This window comes from Marmota marmota, unplaced genomic scaffold (genome assembly GCF_001458135.2).
Source record: "Marmota marmota marmota unplaced genomic scaffold, marMar, whole genome shotgun sequence".
NCBI lineage: Eukaryota > Metazoa > Chordata > Mammalia > Rodentia > Sciuridae > Marmota > Marmota marmota.
In genome coordinates this window covers 29,037,801-29,050,597 of record NW_025999932.1, presented here as the reverse complement: position 1 = coordinate 29,050,597, position 12,797 = coordinate 29,037,801, and the positions used below count along the sequence as shown (strand labels likewise).

At 36.9% G+C, this 12,797-nt stretch overlaps 1 long non-coding RNA gene across 2 annotated transcripts in view; it reads left to right on the top strand.

Moving 5' to 3' along the window:
* LOC125616122 overlaps positions 1-12,797 on the top strand; it is a 160,326-nt gene that overhangs the window by 110,921 nt on the left and 36,608 nt on the right. The window lies entirely within an intron of this gene.

The following is a 12,797-nucleotide window of genomic DNA, read 5'->3' as shown; positions in this document are numbered from 1 at the left end:
GAAGAAGAAGAAGAAGAAGAAGTGCCATAAAGACAACATATGAATGAAAGATTCCAGAAATTTCTAGAAGCATCCAGAGTGGTTGTGAGGGATACATTTTACATGGTTTCTTTTTCTTTTTTCTTTTTTTATTCCTTAATGGATTTTTCACTTCTGACAGAGAATTTGAGGATGATTAAGTAACAGGCTCATAAGAAAGGAAAAGAAAGGATACAACTACTACAAAGAAAACATTTTAAATCACTTTAAATCAATTTTATTATAAGGCAGAGAAGAGTGGGTTGGAACTCATCATATCTTTTTACTTTCTATATCCCACTTTCAACTCATCTCCCACCCACCCCCACTAACAATAAATATGGTTTGAAGGTAAATGGCAGACAGTAATGGCTGACCTAACCCTGATTCTTATTCCTCTTTCATTTCCTTTGGAATGTGAAACTAAGGACACTCTCACTTCAGGGTTTCTTCAGTGGCCTCCTCACTCCTCTTGGCTTACAATTACTCTTACAAGGAAGTCTTCTCTCTGAAAATGAAATGAAAGCTTTTTCCCATTATTTTTCTTATTTTGCTATAGACACATCTGATAGCTTCATGAAAAACACACGGTCTCTCAATTTCTTGCCTATAAAATGGACATTGTCATTGCCCTTTGCTCAGATGATTGAAAGCAACCTGAATGATGAGGATTCTGAACTGCACCCGGCATACAAGAGGCATATAAGAGGTGCATAAACCATGGTGGTTGTTGCTAGTAGTAATAATAGTACTTGTTGTAGTACTAAGTACTAGTCTTTGTTTCATCTGCTCTGTTGCCAAAACTGAGTCATATCACTCTGTGTACAAAATGTAATTTTATACACCCTGGACAGCATATGCACTCAGTAAATATTTGTTGTATAAATAAATCAATATATATGAGAATGAGTGTGAGGTGCTGGAGGCTTTTTTCTATAAAATTGACTGGCCTATTTACAGTGTAGTGATCTTTCTGGTTAGATTTCACCCTTGGGAATTCTATTTTTATTTTAATTGAAGAGTAGTTATAAAAGCTAATTGACTATTTGCATTTGCAGGAAACTATTCCCACCTTCCATCAACCTCAAACCCCAAGTGGCAATCAATGTTTAGAGGTTTCCACCTAGACTCATGGCTTAAAAGAAGTAAAACCCAAGATTAATGTATCTGGCTTGTCAGATATGTACTTAGGTTTTTTTTTTTTTAATGAGTCTAACTCAAGCAAGTCAGTAATTAATGCCATAAAATTCAGCCCAACAGAAACTCAATTGAAAAATGAGAACAACATAATAAAGAGTTGTATTCAAAGAATGGCTATTCATGTTTGCTAGTTTACAAAAGTTAACTCAAGGCATGTCACTTAAATGACAGCAAAGATATAGGTACTTCATATTATATACAAACATTAAACTTTTCCCTCATGTCTTTAGAAATATGTCCAATGTGGATGTTTTAAATGCATTTAGTTTCTAAGTACTAAAAGGTAATTTTAGGGCAGTATATTAAAGAGAATTTAAAAAGTGAAGGAAAAGTTCACAGTCTACAATTACAGTAAACTTGAATATTTAAGGGAGAAAAATATTCAACATACTTTACTAAACCAATTGTCTAAAAGCTTGAGTCTGAGAAAAATGAGTTAATAAAGGACAACAAGAAAACTTGTACTAATTTGCAAATTGTTATATTTAAAATGTCAAAAAATAGCTCTTTTTTTTCTCTCCACTAGACAGAACTGGTGAGAGAAGGAATGCATTACTGCTAAAGTTATATAATTTCATAGACATATTCATTATTAAAAAGTCATTTGTTATCTAAAAGTCTGATGTCAAATAGAAGAAAAATATGTAGGAGAAAGAAGCTTAACTTAGAAAAGAGGTTACTTTAAAATCAATTAAGATTAATTGGTAAACAAACAATACAAATATGAGATGGTATGGTCAAATACTAAAATTTTAAGGAATTGATTGTTATCTTACACTTCAATAGCATTATCTTATCAGACACTTGGACAGTAGTACCTGTGCGTGTTTGTATGCATGCATGTTCATGCACTATGGTATTTCTATGTGAATTACTCAAATATTTACAACAAATGAAAATATTAAGGAATTGGGAATAAGTGCTGATGCAAATATTTTAATAAGAAACATTATTGTCTATAATTGGATCAATGATTATTTTACACAGTATTTCCCAGATATGGTTCACTAAAAATATGTGTTTCAACCTAGATATTTTTAGTTCCATATTAAGTTTTTTAAAGTAATATTTGCAAGAGTTCCTCAAAAAAAAAAAGAGTGCAATGATTGCCCTATCAGTACACTCAGTTTCCTCATCTTGCCAGTGAAAATGACGTTACTGTAGAACCTCAGAGCATAATTGTGTGTTTTTCTCCATGATCAAGATCAAATATGAAGGGCCATATTCAAGACATTCTTGGATATGACATTTTCCTCAGCCTAAAACTACCAGAAACAGGTGCATCTATTTGCATTCCTTACCTACACACAGCAGACCTGCAATCTTCAGCCAGACCCAAGGTGGCATTCTATCACTGAGGTCTTCCAGGAATGAGGACAGAACTAATTCTCCATGTTCTTGGAGAACTTATAGCATGTCCTACGTAGTCCACTGATTAATGGCTTATGTTTGTTTTTGTTTTTATATATGAGAACAAGTGTGTGTGTATGGGTGTGTGTGTGTGTGTGTGTATTTCTCCATCTCAATCAGATTTTATGTTACAAAATGAAGAAATTTACTTTAGGGTCTTCTGTGTCTTATATATATTAAAAACAACTACAGTAACAAATAAAACAATTCTGCTGCAAAATTTCCAACTTGATTAAATACGGTTACTTGTCTTCCTGCTAGAAACCCTTTGATTCACTGAAGGATTGTTCCTCATTGTCAGTGTGGGGCTGAAGAAAAGCTAAAACTCAGGATAAGAGATAGAAAAGTGTGGTGAGTGGAAAGGGAATGCTGATTTGGCTTGAGGTTCCTGGTTGAATATTTACTCACTCTTCAAATATTTATTGAATGCTTGAGTCAGGCATTGCGGAAGGTTTAAAGGTGACACATGTGTACCTACCTATAAGGAGTTCCTATGGTTACTTTCTCTTTGGTGAAACAGCAAGAAGTCAATATTCATAGCCTAGTGGGGTAAACACTCTGATATAGGTTTGAACAGGGATTGATGGAGCATAAAAAAGGGATGTAAAATGAACATATTGTGAGAAAAGGTCTCAAAGGATGACTTGTGGAGGTGACTTTTGAGCTGGGTCTCAAGACAATAGCAGGAGAAAGCTAGTCATATGGGTGAAGATCATTTAATACAACAAGAGGAACACGTGCCTATGAATGGAAGCGAGAGAACATAAGGTATAGTGAAGGAATTGCAAGTAGCTGTATGACAAGAGTGAGGTAACTATAGGAGAGTGGGCAAGAAAAAAAGCAGAGGCAGATCATTGTTTCTGTGGCATTTAGAACTGATGCTATAGTGGCTGGGGAACCCAGGTCAATTGTATGAACATATTTGCATCTTAGAATGATTACTTTGAAAGTTATGCCAATACAGATTGGAAGGGAGGAGTTGGAAGGCATAGTTATAACTTAATAAGCCAGAAGAGAACGATAAGGGGTTGACAGACATAAGTAGCAATGGAGATGGAGGAGGGAGAAGGTCTGAACTAGCATTGAGTAGTTTTGGTATGGGACATCAGCGAGAAGAGAGTGAGAATGATTCTGATTGACTCTGAGAATTTTGGTTGGAGTGACAGAGTGGATGACAGTCCAATCCATCGGGAGAGGAATTCAGGAAGAGGAAGATGGTGGTAGAAAGTTTTTTGAGTTCCCTATGGGACATTTTAAATTTACAACTTCAAAATTGTGGTGGTCATATGGCAGCTTATCAGGGTATATGTGTCTTGGACTGGATTCATGAGCCAAGGATGTGAATGAGAGTCCTCAGGAAGAGTAAAAAGAATGGAGACAAGGAGGATCCCAACAACTCTGGACAGTATTATCATGTAAGATAGTAATGGAAGGAAGGGAGACGAGAGAGTAAGTGAACCCAGAGAGAATGAAAGGAAAGAGGTTAGAAAAGTAAAGAGTGGTCTGTTACACCGACCTTTCAAATTCTGCAAAGAGCTAGAATAATCTGAGGCAAAAAAATATTGCCTACTAAATCTGGAAATTGGGAAACCATTGCTGACTTTTGTAGACTCACATAAGATCAGTACGCAGAACAGATGCAATACTTCATATGCTGAGGAAGAATTAGGAACAGCGGACTTAAACCACCCTTTTACAAAGCTCGACCAAGAAGAAAGCATGTGTGACCTTCCATAGCAGGCAGCTTTTTAAGGGGCTCTCAGGGATCCCCAGCTCCTGGTGTTCATACCCTGAGTAATTCCCTGTCTTTTGATGTGGGCTGGATCACCTGGTGATTTGTTTCTAGTAGACAGAATGCAGTAAAAGTGATGTGTTACTCATTCTCAGGTTAGCTCACTGCAACTTCTATCTTATTTGTTTTCCCTGGACTCTCTCTCTCCTTTACCCATTTTGAGGAAGCCATCCGTTGTATGTGAAACAGTCATCTAGAGAGTCATCTGTGGTAATAACTGAAATCCTAAATCAATCAGTGAGGACCTAAGACCTTTGTCCCACAGAAAGGAGCGTGGAAGAGGTTCTTCCTTAAGCCTCAGATATCAGCCTTCTCAACCTTCTGAGAGCACTAAGTTGTATCTAAATTCCTAAGCCACAGAAATTGAGTGAATACTTCTTGTTGTTGTTTTAAACGACTAACCTTGGGGAAATTTTTTATACAGCAGTGCATCATTAACACCTGAGAAGGAAAGGTGATGCTGAACCTAGCGTGGTGAAATGGGTTGAAAATAAAAGGACCCCAAAGGTAAGCTCCAGAGAAGAAATGAGACAAGGAGAGTTACTTTAGAGAGGAGAGGAAACTAATTTTACTTTTATTTTGGAGAGGGATAGGAAGTAAATAGGACATAATTATTTCCTACTGGACTCTCTATTCCTTAACATAATGTGGCCATCTGCTGAAAATGGTGAGGTTGTGGAGTAATGGAGGTGTGGCGCTTAGTGGTGCTAGCCACTGAGGGGAAAGCAGAGGTGGCTGAATGGGGGGAAAATAGATGCACAGCTGAACAGAGGAGCTGTGGACATTGGAAGGAAAAGAGAATGGAAGAATAAAAGGATGAAGGAATGAGAGGATGGAGGAACAGAAGGATGGAAGAGTGGGAAGAAGAAGAGAGTTGGTTGATTACAGAGTGGATATTGGAGTTGGAGATTACTGTATTGTAAACATTCTAAGGACAAGAATCAGCCTGGTAAGTGTATCAGCTTGATCAAATAGAATGGATCTGAAGGCAATTGTAACTGAGTAAAGAAAAGACAAATTCTTGAATTATTAGTCCAGTACTCGGCAACTGAGTTGTTCCATGTTAACAGAATGTATGGTAGGGACAAACATTACTATTGTTAATATAAATAATATTTTAATATTGCATAATAGAAGCAACAGTTGCTATGTATACTTATGATATTCCAGTCAGTAGGCTACGACCATAACTTAATTCCCCATTCTTGCAGTGGCCCCAAAGAGTTATTACTATTGTCCTATTATCTCCTTGTTTTGTAATAACTAAGTAATTTCTCTTTCACCAGACAAGAAAGTGTAGGAGAGACTGCTAATTATCTAACATCTGGTCTCCCTTTCTTATGCAGCTATAAATTATTTGGCATGCAAATCCAGAAAAGACTTTATTTCTCAGTTGCCTGATAGTTTGATAGTTGACTGTGCTTCCAGGTTCTGACCAGTGGAATATATCCCATATCTGAGTAGAAATAACGTGTGCAACTGGTCACGTTCTGAAAGAAAAATTATGTGCACTCCCCTTCCCTTTTCTATTGTCTGGAATATGAGTGTGATGACAGGAGCTGAAGCAGCCACTTTGCATCACTCAATGGAAACTGCTTACTGAAAATAGCAAAATTGCCAGATGGAAGGAATCTGGGTCATTGTTTTGTGGTTGCTCAACACAGTGTAGGTTCATAGTTCTCCCCCTGAAATTAATTTGTTTGTCAATACCAATGATACCTATTGCTCTTTCTCTTTGTCTCTCTCTCTCTCTCACCTTTGCACATGCATGTACATGCACACACACAAACACACACAGTGTGAAAGATTTATTATTCACACATTAAGGCCTTTCAGGAAGAGCAGGGCAGAACCCAAGGAAGTTCAAAATGACTTGAGCAAAAGATGGATCAAGTGGTTTCAGGTTTTATTGTGATTAGGATGCAGGGCTGGGTAAGGGTTCCCAAGCTGTCTAGATCTTGTGTGGTTTGAAATTCTGCTGATCCACTCAGAAGAAGAACACGGGGTTTCTTATTGGCTTGCTCATATGTGTGGCTAAAGGGAAAGAGGGAGGAATGGGACTTGAAATCTGTTGCTCCAACATCTTTTTTTTTAAAGGATTTTTTAAACTTTTTTGGGGGACCTTTATTTTGTTCATTTATTTATATACAGTGCTGAGAATCGAACCCAGTGCCTCACACATGCTAGGCAAGTGCTCTACCACTGAGCCACAACCCCAGCCCAAAGAATATTCGGGACTATTGTTTATTTATTTATTTATTTATTTATTTATTTATTTATTTTTAGTTGTAGTTGGGCACAATATCTTTATTTATTTATATGTGGTGCTGAGAATCGAACCCAAGGCCTTGCACATGCTAGGCAAGCGCTTTACCGCTGAGCCACAATCCCAGCCCTCCAATGTCTAAGATGAAGTTGGACTCATCCTCAGCTCTGTTGACTTCATGCTAGCCCTGGACCACCTATTCAAATATATATATATATATATATATATATATGAAATAAACATTAAACTAATTTTATCTGTGGCATTTGAAAAGAAATTGTTCCAGTCCCTTAAGACCTACCCTAAAGGATGCTATGAGAACTGTGAGGCAGAAAGGCCTCAAAATACATGGAAGAAGGATGAAAATCATGATAGAGACATGACAGAAAAAGAAGGAGGGAGCTGTACATAAGCATAATTTTCTTCAAAAAAAAATGAAGAGAGACAAGATTTTATAGAAGGGTCAGCTGAGACACCTGGGACAGCAGAGTAGGCAGAGCCCTGACCTGCTGCCTTAGCTCCGCCTGAGCTATGGACCTCATGTGGGAAGGAAAAGGAGCAGCTCCCATCCAAGGGGGCAGCCAGACAAGTGAGCTCTTAGAAGACAGCCACAGTTTTCATTTCCATGGAGCAGTGTCGGGGAGAGTAATGCGAGCAGGCTGAGTGGAACTGGTGGCTTCACAACAGAGCCTCCCCAGGACGGAATAGGAAGATTCCTTCTAGGATGATGATAGGGAAGGAAGGATCACATCAGTGGGAAACAAATGGGTGAACAATTGAAGGGGGTGCATTTTATGAACTGAATGAGAATGATGGAGGGGAGGGAGGGGGACCAGTGAACTCTGGTGATACATAACCCTGGGTCCTTCATCTGCACGGGGTGGAAAAGTCATAGGCAAACTTAGGAGAGGTCTGATTAAAATTGCCTTTTAGAACATCCAGTCTAAGAGCAAACAGAAAGGGGAGAAAACTGAAGATGGACAGCAGTCAGGAGGAAAAACTATGGAGACTGACTTGGCTGAGATGTTTGTATGTGCAAAAAATACACACATTTAATTGGTAGGAGATGAATCTCTTCTTCTTTTGGGCATCCAAAGCACTTGTTTCTATCTTAACTCTAGCATTTATCTAAATTGTATTATGCTTTTTTTCTGTTTTCATGAACACTTTCCCCATAGTCTAAAAGCCCTTTCAAAACGCAGGACATCTTTTCATACTTTTATCCCTAGGCTACAGTTTAGGTGTGACACAAGAAGGCATTCAGCAAAATGCTATTAGACAAATAAATGGATAAGAAATATTTAGTGAATAAGGAATATTTAAGGGATGTGTTGCTCCTAGCAGAGGAGTGACAGCAGGAATGGAGGGAAAGGACATCAGAGGTATTTAAAATAAACAATCAGGATATGGTGACTGAATGGAGAGAAGACTCAGCAGATATTACAGTATCCAACCTGAAAGATGTGCTGATAGATACAGTGAATTGGTACTAGTGGGGAAAAGAGGAAAATGTGGAGATGTTGGTCTCAACCTAGAAACCACACCACCTCCTCTTATATCACCAGCTGATACGTACTGGAGAGGTAAAGAATGAAGAACAATACATGATTTCCCCATTATATAATAGAAGAAGAGTCATAATGTAAATATAAAGGTACACAGTGAACCACAGCCAAAGAATAAAAACAAGTTTTAAGTGTTTGAAACAAGTAAGATTTTGATATTTTGTCAAGATGTTTAAGGGTGTTTCTAACTTTAAAGGTGTCTGAGATTTACCTAAAGCATATAAAGTATATAAAACTATATTTTATCATTATCAACCTTCACTTATGCAATGCCTTCAGGAAAGATTTGTTTATAGAATTCGATTTGAAAGTGAGAATTTTGTGACTAAACTATTTCAAGAGAATTAAGATAATATAATCATTTGAATCTCAAAGCAGAAACAAAAGTAAACATTATAACTATAGACAGGGTGGACTGGGGATTGAAACGTTCAAGAAAATCATAGATGAACTTTTTAGAATAATCAATACAAATATAAATATGTTGGCAATAATAAACTGATGATTGATAATAGAGGGGGAAAACTATTAACACAGTCTTCTAAGAAGGTAAAAATATAAATATGTCTAGATATTTGCTAGAAATTTTGTTCTTTCAATTATTTTGAAGATACCTTGAGCAGCAGATCAGATCAGCAAGGGTTACAATGATCTTGAGCATGAACTAGTGACAATCATGGGTTTATTTTTCACTCCCGGAAAGAAATGAATTTAGTTTAGTTCATGGACTGAGATCTATCCGCAGTATGCAGTGGTTCAACAGAAAGGTGATCAGCTCAGTCAGGCACTGGCCTCAGTAAGTTGTCTCTTAAGGGAAAAGACTCCCACATATGGCCCAGAAAGTCTCCATACTGGGAAGCCAAGCTCAGGTGTTTCCAGGGTGCTTACTCTATCTGTTCAGCACAGTCTGAGCCACCTATTGCTAACCAAAAACATTCTTAGCCAATGAAAATTTGTGTTTAGAACACTGCCCTTCATATTAGGTTTGGTGTCCAAGGAAACCACTTTTTAAAAATGAATTTTACTCTTGTGATGGAGTCAAGTCTCACAGTCCTACAGAAAGGGCAGAGCTACCAACGATATTATATACCAACCAGACTTCACTTTGTCCTAAGCCTTATTCCCAACTCCTCTCTTCCAATCATCCTAGCAAGATTTGCATTTTTCCCAATGTCTGCACATATCTTTATAGTAAACCTAAATCTTGGACAATGGACAGAAATGACCTAGAAAAAAAATTAGTATAATAAATGAACATCTATAAAACCATGAAGACAATGAGCACAAAATATGTGGCATTTGGAAAGTTTCTTTTCCAATTTATTGTTGTAAAGAGTTTCAAGCTTATATTCCAACTAGCAAATCACATAAATACCATCCCATTTTCATGTACCTTCTGGATGAGTTAGCAGAAACAATAAGCAACAAAGATTATTATAAAACTAACTTTAAAATGATTAAATGTGTCTCAATGTCTTTCCCTTATATTGATGAATATAAATGCACCAAAAGAAAATTGTATCATGTGTATGCATCCCTTCTAGAAAGAATATTGAGCCAAAAGAAATTGAGTCTTGTCTTCATTGTGTATTAAAACATAAAAGGTATCCACAGGCTTCACCAAACATGTCTATTTTTATCAGTTTTTTTTTTTTTCCTGAAACTCTTATTCCCTAAGGAGAAAAAAGTTGCTTAAAGCTAATCCAGGGCCCCTGAGGGAAGAACCCAAATGGAAAACATTACATTAACAGTCGAAATACCAATGAAACCTCCCATGAAGAATAATATTTTGATTTAGGTGGTTTAATCAAAGAAGCAATCCCAAGATTCTGCATGTATTTCTTGGACTTTTCCATGAAAAATGGTTATAGTTAGGATGGAGTTTAAATATGGAGGAGGAGAAACTACTATTAATTTTGCCTGCCAACAACAACAAAAAGATCAATAACTAATGTTTTAACCTTTCTTTCATTCTCAGTTACTCTTAGGCTTAAGAAATAAACTTCATATGTGTTCTTTCCTATGACTTATGGGCTGGATTGAGATATTAGGAAAGTAAGTCAATATTCCTGTAGATGTTTCAGTCTGACCCAAGAGGCATTCAGAACTCATATTTCTTCTTTGTTATTTTCAAACCCTAATCTACAATTACAAGGAAATTAGTCCATTTTCAGAATTTGAGATGTGTGCAAGATTCTGACAGAACATCAGCTTCTCCAACAGAATGTATTGGGTGATGTCTAGAATTATGACTTGCCATAGGCTGCTGTTTCTAATTGGAAATAACAAAAAGGAAAATAGAGGGATGGACTCCTAGAGTGTTTCCCATTGAGACTTGTACCCTCGGAGTGAGGCATGGAGTATATCAGGGCATTCCCCACGTTTTGCCTTTACCTTGAAACTTTAAGATATTAGTTGGTTTTTGAAGCCATGTTAGCATTAAAGTCTGGATGTAATCTCCTCCCACTAAGATTATCACAAGTGGTAATAAAATTGTTCTTACTTTGTTTAAGAAGATTGGCCAAATTTTTTATTATATTGAGAAAGGTTACTGCCTAGCTAACTGGTTGGATACTAACTGCACATCAATGGTAATGACAGGCAAAATCAGATAGAGTCAGCTTAGGTTAGGAGACTAGAACTTCTATCCAGTTATTGGATGATTGGATGATAGTCTGTTTCTGTTACAGTTTAATAAGTCAGATTTTTTTTGCATTTTAATCTGCCTGGTCCAGAAGGTCATGGGCTAAAGATTAAGGCCAAGGAATACGTCTAAGTTCATAGAGTTTACTTCATCTCTATCTCAGGCCAAGTTTCTGCTAAAATAAAAAACTTGTTCCAATTACTTGTGCATGGCAAGAGACCTCATGTATTTGAGTTCTTCTTTGATTTTAAGTTCCTCTAAATCCACAGCCATCATTTCTCTTCTAGAGCAGGATGAAAGCTGCCTCACATTTGCTTATTAACAGTTTGTCTCCTACCCAGATGCACAGAAATAATTTTTAGAATATAGCACGATGAAGTACGACACAGATGCATCTCTCCATGCATGTCCATGCATGAACCATCCCTTAGAAGGGTACAGAAGACATGGATAACAAGGAGGTTCTTCTGGAGTGGGAAACTGGGTGAGTCAGGCTAACTGGACAGGAAAAAGACTTTACACTGTCTCCTCTTTTGAATATTTTTACAATATATCTTCTTATTGAAAGAAAGAATATCTTTTTGATTGTTCAAAGGAAAAAATAATATGGAGAAAAAATCCATGGTATAGAACAGTTACATATATTATGCTTCCATTTAAATAGGCAAAAGAATATGCACATGGAAAATTTCTAGGAACATACACAAGAAACATGTTGTTAGTTAACTTAAAAGTTAACTAAGTGACAGGTATTCTGGAAGAGGTGAGAGGCACTTTTTATCATTAAAATTTAAATTAGGAAGAAAAATGTAAATATAACTTGTGAAATGGGGGTGGCTGTAGAAAAAGAGGAAAATATGATTTCATATTTAATAATTTCTAAAGCAATATATGCCCTTGAATTAAACATTATTACTTAAAAAAAAAGCAAAGTTTTTGCCCCAAATCACCACACACACACACACACACACACACACACACAAACAGCCATACACAAAAATATTGCTTGGTAGTACATGATTTTAATTTTTTTTTGTATGGGAGGGTACTGGGGATTGAACTCAGGGACACTCAATCACTAAGCCACATCCTCAGACCTACTTTTTTTGTGTTTTTTATTTAGAGACAGAGTCTCACTGAGTTGCTTAGCTCCTTGCTTTTGCTGAGTGAGGCTGGCTTTGAACTCGTAATCCTTTAGCCTCAGCCTCCCGAGCCACTGGGATTACAGGCGTGTGCCACCACACCCAGCTATGATTTTACATTCTATCAGTAAGAATTGTTGTCCAAGAAATATGCCTAGTTTATCACACATCTAAGCCATTTTTTCAAACTTTTGTGTCATTAACAATGTGTCAAACACAATCTGCTGTTATTGTCAAGACTACATGAGAGAAACATAACTCTAGTTTCTAATACCTATAATTTATGAAACACATTTTCTTTTTAAAATACACCTGAAGTTTGATTAAAACAGTGGCACATTTGCAGGCCTGAATACAGAGTTACCTAGGAAAATTAGGTAAAGAAAGAAATATCTCACAACTCGGTTTCTCTTCATGGGAACTAGGCAGCGGGGATCATAGGGTGCCTGGAAAAGTATTATTCTTCGTGGTTCTAATCCTGTGTTGTCTATGACAGAGCCACCCACATCTCCAAGTATGTCAGACTTCACTAAAGAATGAACTTGAGAATACCAATTTGTATGTGAATGTAGTGTGGGGATGAGGGATGATATTCTTCACATCACATTTACTTTGTAACTTTTACAATAATAACAATAATGAGGGTGGAGTTTCTCAATGTGGAGCATGAACAACCTGCATCAGAAAAATTAATAGCTTAAAATGCAGATTTTTGTTCTATCACTCTACCCTCAAAATATATTAGGTCACTGACTGTGGG